The sequence below is a fragment of the Meriones unguiculatus genome, chromosome 10 (assembly GCF_030254825.1).
Source record: "Meriones unguiculatus strain TT.TT164.6M chromosome 10, Bangor_MerUng_6.1, whole genome shotgun sequence".
Taxonomy (NCBI): Eukaryota; Metazoa; Chordata; class Mammalia; order Rodentia; family Muridae; genus Meriones; species Meriones unguiculatus.
The window spans coordinates 97,606,731-97,624,206 of NC_083358.1; the positions used below are offsets into that span (position 1 = coordinate 97,606,731).

General features: G+C 47.9%; 1 long non-coding RNA gene across 2 annotated transcripts in view; it reads right to left on the bottom strand.

Moving 5' to 3' along the window:
- Positions 1–17,476, bottom strand: part of LOC132656933 (uncharacterized) — a 29,617-nt gene that overhangs the window by 5,147 nt on the left and 6,994 nt on the right. The window contains exons 1-2 of one of the 2 annotated variants that reach the window (XR_009594756.1): positions 4,022–5,792; positions 3,051–3,137 (exon numbers count right to left, since the gene is read on the bottom strand). This is a non-coding gene — a long non-coding RNA (uncharacterized LOC132656933). Of the gene's footprint in view, positions 1–3,050; positions 5,793–17,476 lie in introns of those variants that run through there. The other variant, XR_009594757.1, reaches the window with a different exon arrangement.

Genomic DNA, 17,476 nt, shown 5'->3' on the forward strand with positions numbered 1-17,476 from the left:
TGTCCCTCTACGTAGCTTCCCTTTCCTCTATCTTCTCATGAGAGTTGGGCGTATCCTGTTCTGTCGAATCTTTCACTTTTTTCTGACATTCAATTAGGCAGCACTTTCAAACACGGTGCTTCCTTTTAAAATTTCACCTTCATTATTTGGGATTAAAGGCATGTGGCACCACACCTAGGTCTAAACTTTTCTTTACTTGAAACTTGCTCTATACCAGGCTGGCCTTGAACTCAGATCTGCTTGGCTCTGTCTCCTGGATTAAAGGTGTGTCTGTATCCCAGCTGGATTTACACAGGCCTAGAAGGTCTTTGGAGGTGATTTTTTGCCAGAACAGCCACGTTCTGAATTAAAATTCCTCTATACTTCCTGGTGTCCCATCCTTTAGATGGACTCCCCCGCATCCCTGTCAAGATTCTTCCTAAGATGAAGGTAGCTTTTTCACCATCCTTTCTTCTTTGCTGCAGGGCTAAGCCTGTCTCTGGAGTACCTACATCAGAAGTTGCTTCCTGTTCCCATTTGATTCCTTTTCTGGCTGTCTCTGAAATTAAAGAAGCATCAGCTTTCCTTCTAATCCCTCTAGTTGCTTCTTGGAAAGAAGATGCTAACAAAAGACATCTCTGTAGGAAAAAGCTGCAGAGGTTCTGCAATGCACAAAGTTATTCTGTCCTACCCATTAGTTAGTCTGCCTCCAACTATAATGCAGTAACTCCCAGATAGAGAAGGTGTTAAACTATAAAAACCCACAGAAAATATGAAAGAAAACAGGGGACATTGTGTCCATCGTTGTTATTATTATTGATTTTTCAATTTTTCTGTGTAGCTCTGTTGTCTCTGAACTCACTCTGTTGATCAGGCTGGCTTTGAACTCAGAGGTCTGACTGCCTCTGCCTCTCAAGTGCTGAAATTAAAGGTGTTAAGCACAACTGACTGGCTCATATTGGTTTTTAATTTAGAGCAGAGAAGACAGATCTTTCTAAGCAGAAACCCATGGAAGCCTGACATATTTAAGTACATGAGATTAGCCCAGTTTAGGAAACAAAAGTACTCTCTCTACAAAATTAAAACATAAAAGACAAGCTGGGGAAAATGTCTGTGACAGATGAAACAAAGAGTCTGTATCCATGTATTACAAAGAGCTTTCACAAGTCACCAAGAAAAAGGAAAAGATAAACAAACCAATACAGAGCTGAACAAAGGACCAGGGCAAGTGATTCCTAGATTTATGATTGTCTGATAAGTAGGAGAAGAGATGCTAGCCCTTGTAATTTCAAAAAGCCAGATCAGATCAGTGAGGGCAGAAAGTATGAAAAAGATGAAGAGTGTTTACATGCTAGGAGATACTAGACATTTCCAGAGCTTACAAACAGCACCGTCTCTTTAAAGTTGGAAATGTGTAAGCCCTTTGACCCAGTGATTCTATTTCTAGGAATTTATTCTAGAATAAAGACAGACTATCAGATCTCAATATTCATAGTGCTTTTGGGAAGGCACCGGGTTGTTGTTGGGATTTAGGTGGTGGAACTGTGCAGCAGAATCCAAAAGGTCATGTGGGAGGTTTTTTAAGGGAGGGGACACAGAGGATGTCTGTGGGTGAGGGTGGAGTAAGGAAACAGGTCCTTTTTTTTTTTTTTTTTTAAATAAAGGGGAGGACATGTGGCTCGCTTCTTGGCAGCAAAGTGATGCTGCGTCCTGCTGACGCTAAGTCCCTGGGGCTGCCCAATTGCAAACAGTTGTATTGGGTTCTCTCTACTCCCTTGGGGTTCTATAGGACCCCAGGCATGGGGTTTCATGGTCCAGAGCTTCTGCTTGGTTCTCCTTGAACCCACATACCCTTCCACTCTCTTGTAGGTCCCTACCTACCTACTTACCCTTTCCCAACAAGTCAGGTTTCTTTGGAAAATACCCCTAACTTTGGGAAAGCCATCTACTCCTCAACTCCAAATTGAGGTTGACATGAACCCAGTCCTTCAGGACTTTCTGTTTTCCCTGGCAACAGTTGGCCTGAATGTGGGCACGTGATCTAAACCTATGCTTTCATGATGTACCTCCAGAGTTTGGAAATCCCAGGTCGGATTTCTTTTTCCCCTGTAGTGTAGATAAATGTATGCCTCTGACTGCTTTAGCTATTTTTAATACAAGAATGAAGAAGGCTGAGCCAAAAGGATCTTTGGATCAAATTACACTCAAATTCCATGCAGTCCCCAGGCTTTGTGATGCAGGAGGCGATGTATGTTCTCTGATATCTGAACTGGTTTGGGAGTGGTGTTTTGTGGGCTTGCCATGGAAGCTTCTCTGCAAGTACATAATCTCTCCCTCTGACAGACTCTTGTCTCTAAGAGGCTCAGCCACAGAGAACAAAGTTCTCTCATTTCTGAGGAGCTAGGGAAGACCAGACTTCCTTCACCCAAGACTTGGTTGCTTTGGAGTAGGTTTGATGTGAAGAGACAGAAGAATGCCTCTTCAAGCCTCCTGTAGCAAAGTGAACGAGCCAGACAGGACTACATTACTTCACCATAGTGGTTTCGGTTGAAATCCATTGGCAGAGTAATCTATCCATGTGGAGGATTCTCTGAAGCCTTGAAAAAAAAGATGGAGATTGGACACAGGAGCACATCTGGAATCCCAGCACTCCTAGTACCACAAAGACAGAGGTAGGAGGATTGCTGTAAATTTAAGGCTAGCCTAGGCGACATAGAGAAAGTTCCAGGACAGCCCAGGCTTCAATAGCAAGACCTGTCTCAAAAAATAAAACAAACCAAAAAAAAAAAAAAAAAAAAAAAAAAATGAAGAAAATGCCCTTACATACTGGCAAGAAAACTAGCCCCAACTACCCTGAAGTTATCACTGAGGCCCTTGACTTCACCTCCTAAAAAGGTATTTCAGGGCAGGACAAGCCAGTATGAAGCACAGTTGGGGGGTTATTAAAGGAATTTTAAACCGTAATAGAAAGAGAGGCACCCAGGGAAAGCAACCGATACACCTAAGGGCACTAACTACAGGATGGAGCTTACTGCCTTAAAGAAGGTTTTGGTGAGTTTTGAAGTAATTACCTCCAAGGGTTGCTAAGCCATTGTGCTGAGACCGCAGGGTGGTTCTTGGAGTGCGCTGGTCAGAATTAGTGTTGATAAGGTTAAAGCCTGCATCACAGGAATGTGGGGAGTTAGGATGTTTTTACTATAAACAATTAACAGTCTCTTGTGAGATTCCTAGAAAGTATTCAGGAGGAGTGAGGCCACACTGAAGGCCACTGGTCTTAAGCATGGCTCACTGCTATTTTAACATTACTATTTGAAAACAAAACAAAAAAACAACTCTACATTAAAAAAAAAAAAATTGTCTCTCCAGAGGCAGTCTTCACAGCAAATGCTAATCGTGCTGGAATTTTTGACTATGCAGAGGCTATGCAGAGACTTCAAGCAGACTCTGGAGTGCGAGGCTCCTTTCCTTTCCCAGATCATTTAATTTTCCTTGTTTTTCCCATCTGTCATCTTTTATTTCATTAAAATTAAAATTCTGATTCCAGGGCTGCAGAGATAGCTCAGTCAGTAAAATGCTGAGGCCACAGGTTCAGACCCCAGCATCCATGTTAAAAAAAAAAAAGAAAAAAAGAATAAAAACAAAACAAACAAACAACATAAACAGGCATGACCCTATCCTCCTATAGCCCTCAGCGCTGGGAGACAGAGACAGGAGGATTCTGGGGGCTCACTGGCTTCCTCATGTGCCCACACACTTGAGCACACATGCATACACATGCACACACATTTACACACACACACACACACACACACACACACACATACACACACACAAACTGTGCTTCTACCGCTGAAGAACAAGATCTAGAAGGAAGGAAACTTTATACAACAATTCTTCTTCTAGCTCTGGAGGCTTCTGAAGGATTTCTATTTTCTACCTCCTTCATGTATTTACTGATTTATTTATCTTTCTGTGTTACTCTTATTCGAGCATTTGTGTGCATGTGGAGGCTAAAGAACAACTTGTGCGGGTGAGTTCTTACCTTCTACCGTGTGTATCCATGGGACTGAGGTCATTGGGCCGATCAGTGAGGGTCATTACCTGATGAGACACCTCGATGCCCCGGAAGAGAAGTTACTACAGTCCAGGACCCCAGTCTGTAACATCCTGCTTCTTTTCGTGACGGTAACTAGAGGTTTTGAGGGAGTGCTTAGGGGTATCCCCACACCCCTGCCTCTGTGGAATGCAGGTCCCAGTTGTTCAGAGGTCCATGCGCGGAGACTTCAGGATGGGTGGCTATGTGCGCAGTCAGGTTGGGCTGATGAATGATGCCCAGTGCTCGGTGACGATCCACTGGTGAACTTTGTTAGAAGAAAACAGTTGGGGAACTGGAGAGATGTGTCAGCACTTAAGAGCATTTACTGCTTCTGCAGAGAACCAAAGGTTGGGTCCTAGCACCCACATGGTAGGTCACAACCACCTGTAACTCCAGTTCTAGGGGGTCTGAAGTCCTCTTCTGACCTCTATATGCAGCAGGCACACTTACCATGTATGTATATACTTCCTGGAAAATGCATTGTTGTATAGCAGTTGCCTCCTAGAACAAAACATTTCACCCTGCCCTGGTGCTAGCTCCTTAAGGTAGAAGGCAAACAACTCAAAATAGCTTCAGGAAGTCCCTGAAATTGAGCAGATTCACTAGGCCCCTCCTGCCCAAAGGGAAAGGTTCTTCAGACTCACTTTAAGACAAGCCTAGCTGCTTGGAAGAAGCAAAGGTCAGCAAAGTAGACTAAAAGGAAACAAAACATCAAGCTTCCTGAAAGAGGCTTAGTTCAATTGAGCCATATGAAAATGATACTCCTTACCCTGTGGAGCTGCCTACCGTCTTTGAGTCATTTCTGCTCTTATAATTCCCCCTTGGGCTGGAGAGATGGCACAGAGGTTAAGAATACACTGGTTGTTCTTCCAAAGGACCTGAGTTAAATTCCCAGCAAACCACATGGTGGCTCATAACCATCTACAGTGAGATCTGGTGCCCTCTTCTGGTGTGTAGGCAGAACGTTGTATAAATAATAAATAAATGTTGTATAAATAAATACATTCTTTTTAAAAAAAAATGCACATAAGAAACCCCTCCCCCCAATTCCTTAAAAGTTTAATCCCACTATGACTAATTGGTTCACTGAGCTGGACTTTAATGGTGTCTGGGCTTTGGTCTGTTGTGGTAGGATCCCTATCTGGGGGAGCAGTTGTGTTGCATCTCTGCTGGAAATGTCTACCACACAACACACATACATGAAATGAAAATAAATCTTATGAAGAAAAAGAGGAGAACAACAATGAAGACAGTGGCTAGGGCAGTAGGCTAAATAATGACTCCCAAAGATAGGATCTCCTGAAATCTTGGCACCCAAGTAGCAGATATAACCAAGCTAAGGCTCTGTGAGGTATTGAGACTATTGAATTATCACAGCAGGACTGCAAGAGGAAGGCCTAGGGCTATCTGACATGGATGCCAGGACTTGAGGAGTTCAGCTGCTAGCCAAAGGAGGCCAGCAGCCAGTAGAACTTAAAATAGGCATCAGTGAATTGTCCCCTACCTAGGGGGCAGCTTAATTTTAACCAGCACTTATGCACTTATGCCCTTTAGAAAGCATGCTGGCAGCTGGGCTCGGTGGAGCACTCCTGTAATCCCACACTCTGGGAGGCAGAGGCAGGTGAATCTCTGTGAGTTCAAGGCCAGCCTGGTCTATGAGGTGAGTCCAGGACAGGCAAAGCTACACAGAGAAACCCTATCTTGAAAAAAAAATAAGAAAGAAAGAGAGGAGAGAAGAGGAGAGGAGAGGAGAGGAGAGGGGAGGGGAGGGGAGGGGGGGAGGGGAGGGGAGGGGGGAGGGGAGGGGAGGGAAGGGAAGGGAAGGGAAGGGAAGGGAAGGGAAGGGAAGGGAAGGGAAGGGAAGGGAAGAGAAGGCAAGTCTGCAAAAGCCAGGCACGGGAGCAAGCATCTTTAATCTCAACACAGGGAAGAGAAGAGAAGAGAAGAGAAGAGAAGAGAAGAGAAGAGAAGAGAAGAGAAGAGAAGAGAAGAGAAGAGAAGAGAAGAGAAGAGAAAGAGAAGAGAAAGAGAAGAGAAAGAGAAGAGAAGAGAAGAGAAAGAGAAGAGAAAGAGAAGAGAAGAGAAGAGAAGAGAAGAGAAAGAGAAGAGAAAGAGAAGAGAAAGAGAAGAGAAAGAGAAGAGAAGAGAAAGAGAAGAGAAAGAGAAGAGAAGAGAAGAGAAGAGAAGAGAAGAGAAGAGAAGAGAAGAGAAGAGAAGAGAAGAGAAGGCATGTCTGCAAAAGCCAGGCACGGGAGCAAGCATCTTTAATCTCAACACTTGGAAGGTAGAGGTAGTGTATCTCTGTAAGTTGGAGGCCAGCCTGGTCTACATAGAGTGTTCTAGGACAGCCAAGGATGCATTGAGAGACACTCTCTTGTTTCAAATTAAAACCAAACCAAACCAAAACAGAAACAGAAAGCATGCCAGCAGCTGTACAGAAGGTGTTTGATGGCTTTTGGGTCCCACATTGTCAAGGCTGAGAAGAAATTACAGTTCCTTTCCCTGGATACTTCTGAGAGGGACTTTGAGCTGGCTAATGAGCTCTGGCACCTAGGGTGGGTAGAGGCATGGCGCCTACCCTGGCTCTAGCCCAGCTGGGGAAGGGGAGAATGTTGCCTAGCAACCTGGATGTCTGATGAGGCTTCCTACTGTGCCCTGATTTCCCTGCAATGGGGCATGCATGCGGGAGATTGTTAGAATGCTGGAGGCTATGTAAAAGAGACCAGAAAACACCACGCCTCCATTCAGAATAACTTTCTGGGTTCTAAAAATGGAACCTGCCCCAGTAGTCAAATTTGCCTCTCCAACAGTAGTAAAATTTCTCATTCCCTCAGGCTCTGTAGGTTTCTGCCTGGCTGTAGGGGAAATTGCTATTAATGGTTATTGCTACCTGAGATAACCCCCTTGGTAAGCTGCTTGAGAGGAGAATGGCAACCCCTCCTTGCTCAACAGGCTTGGCTGTGTGGAGAGTAACAGTCCCTCCTTGCACAACACGCTTGCTGTGTCTCACTGACCTTCCTCGAGGAAGTGAAGATTTTGCCGGCCCTGATATTCATAGTCTGTTGGCTAACAAAATAATTATTATAAGTATTATAATAATTATCATTAAGTAACAATTATATATATATATATATATATATATATATATATGTCAGACGTCCTATCTATGTATGAACACTTATAACAATCATCTAACAGGGTAGGTACTAGTACTATCATGACCTACTTTTGATATTTGGGTTAAGGCACTCTATAGCCCAGGCTGGCTTCAAGCTTGGCATGTAGCCCTTGCTGGTCTCAAACTTGTGGTCCTCCTGTTTCAATCTCCTGAGTGCTGAGTTTACAGGAGTGGGCCTGTCAACTCAGTGCCTGGCCACTGCCTACATTTTACAGCTATCCAAGGCAAGGAGGTCAAGAACTTCCTCAGACACAGATTTAAACCCAGCCTGCAGGGCTCCGGGATCTGTGTTCTTACCTCCTGCACTATCTTGGTTACTTACTTGTAGTGGGTGTTGGGGAGGCTTTTTCTCTATCCAAAGTCAGGGACCTAGAAGAGACTTGGATTTTGATAGTGAATGGTCCCCACAGAAATCTTGTGATCAGGGTTGTGGGAGCCTAGAAGTTTATGTCCAGCCTTAGTCCCTTCGCTGATTGTCAGGGCCTTTGCAAGTCTGTCAGAGTGAGCTGCAGGCTGCGGAAAATTCTTCAGTTTCTGCAGTGACTTCAGGTATGTCAGTGGGAAAGGTATATGAAGTCCCCTATGTCCATCCATCGCAGGTAGGAAAGGTCAGTGGCCCTGAATCTCAGGGCAGCTCGGGTGCAAAGCCGTGGGGTAACCAAAGAGCCTCAGCCTCCTCTTTCCTGAGGGTGGAAGAGGGGGAGGAAGGGTACCCCCTGGGCTGTGGGTGAAATACACAGGTACCTCTGCTGTCTCTGCATTTGCAGGTTGGTGTTCTGAGGTGAGTGCTGAGGTGAAAGGGGCGTGCCACATGTTACAAGAGCACAGAAAAGGTGGTTTGTTGAGTTTCCTCTGCACAGGGAGTTGAACAAAGGCCCTGACAGCTTCGTGGCCTTGTCAACTTGCTTGCCCTTGCCAGTGAAGGAGGTTTAAAAACACACTTCTCTCAGAGACAGAAAGGCTCGCTGGGGGAAGTTCTTCTTTGCCCCTGAAGGGCTTACCAGTGAAGATTCAGAGGAGCAGATACTGGGAGCCTTCACCTGTGAAGGGCTTGTTGCCAGCAGATAACTCTGATCTGGACAGGCTCATGCCGCCTCCGCCCCCTCCAAACCTCAGCAAAAAAAAAAAAAAAAAAAAAAAAAAGCACACTTAGAAAACATACTGTGTGCTGGGGATGAGAAAGAACGGCTCTGCTCTCCACCCTCCGTCAGAGCCCACCCTCTCCATTATCTTGCGCATTGCTAGGTATGCCAGGCTTGTGAGCTGTCTCATTCTGCCTTCAAATAGTCTGGATCAGTAGTAAGTCTGGGTGTCCCCAAGAGCCAGGATGGTTTCAGCTTCCAAGCCCTCCCCCTCCCAAGTCGCACCAAGCCTGAGTAGAGACCCTGGGGGAGGGGTCAAAAGTGATCTGCACCTGCCTTACCTGTTCCCAGAGATGGGAACTCCAGGTTTAGCCCCGCCCGATGCTATCACCCTTCTGTCCTGGTGTCCCCAAACATTTCTTTCACCAGAGAGGGTCAAGGCAGAGGGAGGCAGTGAATGAAACTTCTGGCCTCTGCAGAAGGCTGAGAGCTGGGTGTACCCTGGCTAGCAGCCCAGCCAAGCTGGAGCGTGTCATGCAAAGATAATATCTGCTCTCCTCTGCCTCTTGGACAAAGGCTCCTGGTGTTGTCCTCGCCCTGTGACCTCTGCCTGGGCACTGTGTCCCCTGGATCTGCTCTCTCTTCAGGTCTGTTCTGAACTGAGACCCGGCGACAGCCCTCCACAGGGTGATGGCTGGACCTTCCCTTCACAGACCCCATCTCTGTGGGACAGCAGAGTGGAATCCATCCTTTGGATAGTGACCTAGTTTCATGTGGTGAGCAAGCCTCGGGCACACAACTGCTGTGGGTGAAACCATGTGCTCCCCTACACCTAGTCTGTCTTCCTCCACAGAAAGGGCCATGGGAGCTTGCCATTGAGAGACAGGCAGTGAGACACAGCTCAGCCTGGAGAGAAATCCCTCCCCTCTGTGCCTGCTAGACTGTGGGTTCAGGGAACCCAAACAGTTAGGGCATACTTTGGCCTTTACAAGTGAGTCCAGAACACAGGGACACTGGTCACTCCGGGCCACCTCATGAGTAACAAGCAGCCTTACTAGACAGAAGGAAATGAAGCAGACAAGCATACTCAGAAGAGAACACCAGATTCTGGACACCAAGAAGGCAGAGGTCAAGGGTCAAGAGCCTGGGTGTCTGGGCAGTGGGAAACATGCTCAGGTTGACTATGGTAAGCCGTCTTTCCTCTTCTCTGTGGCTGACAGTGGGTACAGAGGCTAAGTGGGGGTTAGGGAGCCCCAGCCTAGGATTTCTGTTCTAGTCCTTGGGAGAAGGGGTATGTGACATCATCTTACCACCTAGGCTTGATGGCTGCAGCCTGAGGAGACAGTCTGGTCTTGGTCTTCCATGCTGAGGAAGAAGAAGTGACTCTTTCATGGAACACTTCTTTCCCTAGCTACGTGCTGGGAACTTTGGGAGCATCATTGTTAGTGCGGCTTACAGATGTGAAGACCAAGATTCTGGGAAAAGGCTTCATTCAAGGCCAGTGTCAGGAGCCAAATGGAGCCAGAGAACCTGCTTTTCCCAGCATTTGGGTGATTCTTACTTTTTGGCCCTATGGACTATTAGGCCGCTTTTAACCTCTTGATCACAGGACTCCTTCTAGAACGAAGCCATAAGCCTCAGTCACTCAATCTCCATGCCTCAAGACTTCTATAGCCTTCTCTCTGCCACTTCGTACTCAGGCCTCCAGTGGCTGGCCCCGTGGCCTGCCTGGATCTTACAGTGTAAGACCTTCTGGCCTCTTGAAATCATGACGGGATGCAAGTGTCCCGCCTTCCCAAGAGTGGCCTTGCCCTTTGAGGAGTCCTGGAGAAAACATGACTTGCTAGAAGGTCATGGAGGGCCTAGAGAGAACATCCTAGGGAGTAGGAGTGAGTGCAATGTATTATGGGAATGCAGATAGGACTGGACAATGGCATCCAGGTTCCAGTGAGCATTCTGGGGGACAGAACAGATAAAAAGTAGGGAAGGGGTAGATCATGTCACAACCATCTGAATATAGACTACATACAAAACATGGGCTCCATGCCAGGGCAAAGAGGACGAGCGAAAGTGGGAGCAACCTGAGCGTGGTGGTACATACCCAAGAGGATAAGACAGGAGGATTGATGAAGTTCTAGTCCAGCCAGACCCTTTCTTGGTATGTGTGGGAGGGTGAAGACTGTGGCCACCCTTCAGGATTAGCGCCGGGGGAGCAGCTGTGAGGCACCAGTTGGTGCACACAGCGCCCACGGCACTGTGGAGGAATTCTGTGATGAGCACCCTGAGCAGCTGTGTCCTGTGGGGCAATAGGTCTGGCCTGGACATAGTAGTCATCTTCCCGCAGCTGGAGTGAGGCCCGCTGGCTGGAGAAGTGAGCAGGACGGACACAAGGGATGCACACATGTGAGTGCGGTTACAGAGGCTGCTGCCGCCGCCGCCACTGATGAGTCAGTGGTCTGTGTCCCGTGCCAGCACTGCTTCCTGGGATTGGGATTCAGGGAAAGGCAGGGTGTGAGGGAGCAGGCGGGGTGATGCTCCAGCTTTTTGGAGGCTGCAGGGGAGAAGCCTCGGCCAGCTTTTCTTCCTGCATCAACTTACACCCAGAGGAGCAGCTCCCAAAGCTGCTATAAGCCTGACAGCCAGCTTAGCATCCCACAGGCACATAGCCTCGTGCCCAGTCCTCCGTGGCCCATGCCCTCTTACTTCAAACCTTAGCACCCAGGGGTGACTTGGAGGGATAAGGAGATCATGGAGGGATTAGGAGATGAAAGTCTGTGTTTCCTTTCTCTCTGAGGTGAATGGGCCGTTGTCTTCCAGCTGTTTTTGCTTAAAGATCCTAAAGCCCTCTTGGTCCTAATGCCCTGCCCTGAAGCCAGAGCCCTCCTGTAACCTGCATATTCTAGAAGACTCCTTCACTGCCACAGGCTCTTCTGAGAAATGTCAGGGATTGATCAATGCTAGTGGTCCTTCTGCTAAAGACCTGGGACTTCCTCGAAGAAAGGACCACTGGGTAGGGGAGTCAAATATGCAGATAAGGACCAACTGAGGTTCCTCAGAAGACAGCTCTGAAATCCCCCACAGGTCCAGATCCCAGCAAGGGAACCTTCCTTTGGAGAATCCTTTGACTCTATTCCAGGAGCCTTTGTGGAGTGGGTGGGCTGCTTCTGTGGAAGGGAAGGCCCGGCATTGACTCAGTTCTAGAGAGTGAGGGCTATTGACCCCATGGCCCTTATCCTACCCAGGCCCCCAGCACAGCATGGATCACAAGGTCAGGCATGTTGCACCCCCATCCCTAGCTGAAGTTTATGGGAGGTCTGCAGGAAATGCAAGGGCAGGCTCCTTGGGGACACTGATGAGGGGACAGTGGTGAGATAGTAGGCACCTCTAGGGAAATTCCAGACAGAGGAACAAAGGACAGAGGCAGGCAGGAATGGTTATCCCATGAGTTGTCCCTCCCCAAAGAGAGTGGGTGGAGCTGAAGAGTCTGAGTAATATCCTCAAGGAACTGCCAAAATGAGGAGAATGTGTGGCCCTTGATGGGCTCAAAGGCCACCAATGAAATCACTCTCCTTGTCTCAGCTTCTCTAGGGGTCCGTTCGTTCCTGCATTCATTCACAGGCAGTTGGATGCAGTTCTTGGGGAGCCTGGAGGTGAGGACAGCACTGACACATAACATCATCCAATCATGTGTCAGCATGCAGACATGGGACACAGACAGGATCTGGCCCTGCTGGTTTCTGAAAGGGAGGATAGCACAGAGAAGGTGGTCTTTCTTGAAGAGAGAATGAGAAAGGACATTCCATGCAAAGGCCAGGTGACACTGCAGGGCAACTGAAAGAGACAGATGGAGACAGGACCTGCAAATGAGGTGCAGCCTATGACACACAGGCTTTGCCAGCCCTTTTGATGTTGGGTGAAGAGGAAGGAGGAACCTTAGTCTCCTGTGGCGAGTGAAAGCCTGAGTCATGCAGGGCTGGGCTCATACCTCAGTTTCCTCATCTGTGTAATGGGGTGACCGTGGTCCTGGAGTTTCTGTGAGAACATGGTGTGACAGTGCTTTGTAAACTGTAAGTAGCTTTACGAACTGGCAGCAGCCACTGGGTAACACTTCGGCAAGCAGCCTTAGCACCTAGGCGCCCTCACCATTGACCTTTCTGAACGCTATTTCCTGAGGAAAGGCCATGTGAGGCCACGCTCACCCAGCCATGTTAGTTCTCAGGCACTGGATGACGTTGTTGCTTTGACATTTTGCATTCGCTCTTTGGGGTTCTTTTGTTTGAAACTAGGTACCACCAACGTGAGGTCTTAGAACCTGTTTGGGGGAAAAGTCAGGGGCAAGAGGCAGAGACTAAACTGACTCTGCAGGCTTGGTGCAGAGGGGTGCAAGAGTCGGGTTAGCCTGCTCACAGTGGGGCAAAGAGGGACCTGTGGCAAAGCAGGAGAGTGAGTAGCCAGTGAGCGAGGCCAGGAGCAGTTAACGACACAGTCAGACCATAAGGATGTGGAGAAAAGGGCAAGAGAAATTAGAATCAGGAAGAAGTCTTCCTCCCCAAGCTCAGCATCTTCAGCAATGGCACTGAATGCAGAGTAGAGATTTAAAGTGTGGTGGTTGCACTCCTTTAACCCCAGCACTTGGGAGGCAGAGGCATACCTGGTCTATAGAGTGAGTTCCAGGACAGCTAGGGCTACACAGAGAAACCCTGCCCCTCACCCCCACCCCCCACAAACAAACCAGGAAGGAAGGAAGGAAGGGAGGAAGGGAGGGAGAAGGAAAGGGCCCATGCCTCCACATGACTGTTGAAGCCTCGTTTCAGACCAGCTTGCCCCACACCATAGTTATTAGAGCAGATTTTGTTCTCTCTTAGCTCCGGGAGTCACTGGGCATGTCCCCAGTGGTCAGTGACTCAGCCACCATTTTTTTTTCCTCTCATTTTTTGTTAGAGGGCTGGGTCTACTTTCTGTTGGACTCTAGTTCCCAGGGGGTCATCCCTCTACATGTGACCAGGTCCTTGGTACCTAGTCGGGCTCCTGCAGTCTTCCTTGCCTGTAGCACCGGCCCCAAATTTCCTTTGTTAGTAGCACCACAGCACCACGACAGACCTGGACCCAGTGACTCTTTGCACTGAGTAGGGGCCATAAATATTTGTTGAATGAAATTCTTGCCTCTGGTTGGAATTTTCCACTGTAGCCGAAAGGCTGCCGCAGCCTTGCCATTCCAGGACTGTTTTGGAGTCCACCTTAGATGTATGTTCACCATTACTTCTTACCACACCCATCCTTCCTCACAGACATCACTTCAGAATGCTCCTCGGAGCCACAGGCTCCCTGTGGGCCCAAAGCTGTCTGAGAACTGTCGCCCCACCCACCGTGGGCTTCTTGACCTCTGTCTTCTGTTTATTCCTTGTTTTTCCTTTTCTGCACATGCTTCAGTGGCAGTGGCTGAAGAAAACAGGCCCAAAGCATAAGCTACCAGAGCCCCACCGAACCCGGGCACAGAGAGATGAGAGATCTCACCAATGCCGTGGCTAGTTTTCAAGCCCCAGTGATCTGGCTCTCCGTGCTTTTAACCCTTATGGTTTCCTACATCCAACGTTTGAGGAACGCCTCCACAGAGATTTGGTGAGGCCTCAAAACTATAAAAATGCCGCGTAAGCATTAATTGGTGCTAAAATACTTCAGAAATAGCCCAATTGTGCTAGTTGATAAGGGACTTGCAAGCTAACAATGAACTGATTTGCCTTTCTTTTTCTCCTTTTCAGTTGACTTTGGCTTGGTGGTCAAGCTCCTGGCTTATCACAGTGATCATCATTGCCACACCCATTCTCCTCTGCCTACACGGTGTCTTCCCTGGAGCCCCTCCTTTCTGTTTTCTAGGCTCTCACACCACGTGATGGCTTCTCAGCCGCACCACGCTGCTTCTCGCCACCTTTTATTTCACATCCCTCCTTCCCAAAGCTGCTAGAAAACTGTTTGGTGATCGCCATTCCATCGAGTGCCCGAGAGCCTCTATCATAGCCAACGGGATTCAGCAGGAAGTAAAAATAGGAAGTGGGATTACGGGAAGAAAAACTGCCAAATCCGTTGTTATTCACCGATGATACAATCGCATACCTAGCAAACCCCGGGAGAATTCACTGAAAGGCAAATATAGCTCATGACTTTTTTACTTGGCTGCAGAATAACAATTGACACTTATGTAGAATGGAACTCTTGCCAGCCCTGTCCTAAGAGCTCCCTCGCTGCTCCCTCATCCCACTCTCACTGTCTTCATTTTGCAGCAGTTGGGAGGCTGGGCCCAGACCAAGCGGTCTGGCTGTTCTGCCTGTGTGCTCTGTTGCTCTGCCATCAACAAATGAGCTGTGCGCCAGCAATTCTTCCTCACAAAACACCAATGTTAGGAGGGAAAGATGTGGTCACTGCAGTCGTCAGAGAGGCTGGCATTTCAGCAGGTGCCTCATTGTAACCTATGTTCCCAGGCAGCTGTGCTGTTCCTACCCCCTTACCACCCTGCCCCCCACCCCAGTCAAGTGAAGCTTCACTTTTGCAGAGTTGTTATCAATTTCTGACCTTTGTACCACTAACAATGAGGGTCCTAGATTCTATTGGGTCCTAGTGGTTCCTCAATAGAAAGGAACGCTACAATAATCTCCAAACCCCATCTCTTTCTTCCAGGATCAAATTTTGTGCAGAGCAGTCTGTTTTACAGAGGTCAGCTCTGCCTTCAACAGCCTTTGACTTACACTTTCATGTGGAAAGTCCCGCCCCTAACTGAGGAATTATTGGCAACCGATAGCTGATGAGAGAGAGATGGTCCATTTGTTTTTAAGTTTTTGGCTCCTGGGAGGTTGGCCACACTACAGTAGGTAGGCCCACAGGAGTAGCCCAAATTAGAGCAGGTTTTTGTTTTGGTTTTTAAAGAGGACTCAAAATTGGGTGCGTGTGGAAGAGGGTTGTGGATCTGGAAAGAGTTGGGTGAATTTTACACTGTGTAAAATTCTCTGAGAACAAAACTCATTTTAAAAAACATAAAATATTTAAAAAGACTTCTTAAAGCTAGATGTTGCAGGCAAAGAGCAGCAGCAGAGACTGGCCAATGTCTGCTGGGTTCCAGGGTGACCCTGATGGCACCATTTTGGGTTGCCAATGGAGCACATTTTGTGTTTTCCTCACCATCTGAGAATTTCTCTGGGGGTACCATCTCAGTAAGGTACCTCTCCTCCCCCTAGTCAATTTTAGGGCATGAATAGCATACTGAAAGAAGTAGGTCACTTATTGCCTAAGTGATTAGATTCTGGCCTGTGACTTTTCTGTCCAGGAGACATGGAGGAAACATTTCTCAAGAGCGTTGAACATGTGCCCAGAGCATTAGGAAGCTCCCTCTGTAAGTCATCTTACTTAATCCCTGCTATAACCTTATAGAATAACTGCTATCAAACCCACTCTGATGGGAGGAAATTGAGGTTTCCAGGCTCCAGGAGCTCTTGGCAGATCAAATGTTGGGCTAGAACACACACAGTCTGTTGGCTCCAAAGCTCATGGTCTTTGTTTTGCATCACACTTCCCCAAGGTGGAATACCATCGCTGCAGTCTAAATCTGGATGGGGATTGGAGTAAGGTGTCTCCTCAAAAATAACAGAAAAGTGGCTGGGGTGGGATGCTAATGGGGTTGGAGGATTCTGGGGCATGGGTTAGGGAAAGAGTCAGGACCTCTAACGAATACTGTCATCCTCTAGGATGTCACGAGCCTACTAATAGCAGCATACTGAATCCCCATCAGACTGAGCAGTTATAGAACGCCTCTGTTCAGGGCCCATCTGCAGCATGGCTTGGCCCACTGGGACCCAGACCAGTGGCTTCCCTGGCTAAGAGCCTTTGCTGCATCTGAGGACTAAAGCTGAACATCAGCACCTGTCTCTTGGGCCAAGTTAGATGGCAGGGATACCGATGAAATAAACAGAGAAGAGGAAGTTTGGATTTGGTCCCTGATGCTGGCCTTGTCTTCCGTGAGGCACAGAGGTGGTAGGGAATGGCCTAGCTATCTCTGATTCACAAGTAAATCCCAGTGGCCTCTTCAAGAATGGAAGCTGGGCCAGAGCAGGACTGGGTGAGAAAAGAAGCTGGAGAGAGACATACAGTAGGACTGGAGACATGAGTTATGACAGTGACGCAGAGAAGGGCTTAACTAGCCAGCACAACATTTATGGGAATGGTATACAGAGCACCTTTTTTTGTTTTTTCTGTTTAAGTGATAGGTGTGTATGCACCCATACATGTGTGTGTGCTCATGTATCCATTGGTATGTGTACATGTGAGTTCATATGCCTACTGAGTCCAGAAAAGGGTGTTGGATTCCCCTGGAACTGAAGTTACAGCCTGATGTGGGTGCTGGGAACTGAACTTGGTCCTTTATAAGTGCAGTATGGGCTCTTAACTGCTGAGTCACCTCTGCAGTCCCAGGGTGTTAAGTATCTTAGGAGCATTCTTATTCTGAATCCTCACCACTACTTCAGTGCACTGATGAAGAACCAAAGGCTTATCAGAAACTTAAGCCTGTATCTTCTGGCCCCTAAACCAGTGTGTCTGCTACATCACAGACTCACAGTCCAGTGACATCAGGCAGGGCAGACGGGCTATTTCAGGACTGAGATCACCTAGCTCTGTGTTCCTCCATTCCTGTACTGATTCATTCAACCTGCCATTCACAGCTGCGCACACCGCTGTTGGCTGGGCCTGTCCCTTGTGGACAGTCTCCTGCAATGCTCTTTTCTCTGCTTTCTGGAAGAGAGCTGGTGTTTCACCCTGAGATGAAAATGACTCAGGAAGGACCTGAGATGCTCAGGTCCCTACATGCAAGCTCCAGTTCCTGATTGCCTGGGTCACTTAGTAGATGGAAGAAGGCAACCGGTGAAAGAGTCTAGATTAGTGATGTGCTTGGTGAGACGCTGGCCTCCTTAAAAGTCCTCCCCCAGGCTCACGTGTTAAAGGTTTGGTCCCCAGGTGATGTGATGGTGCCAATGGGACCTGGTGGAGGGAAGTTAATTCAGCGTGGGTATATTCTTGACAGAGCCATTGGATCTTGATTCTTCCTTCTTTGCTTCCTGGCTACCACAGAGTAAGCAGCTTTCCTCGGCCATGTGTGTT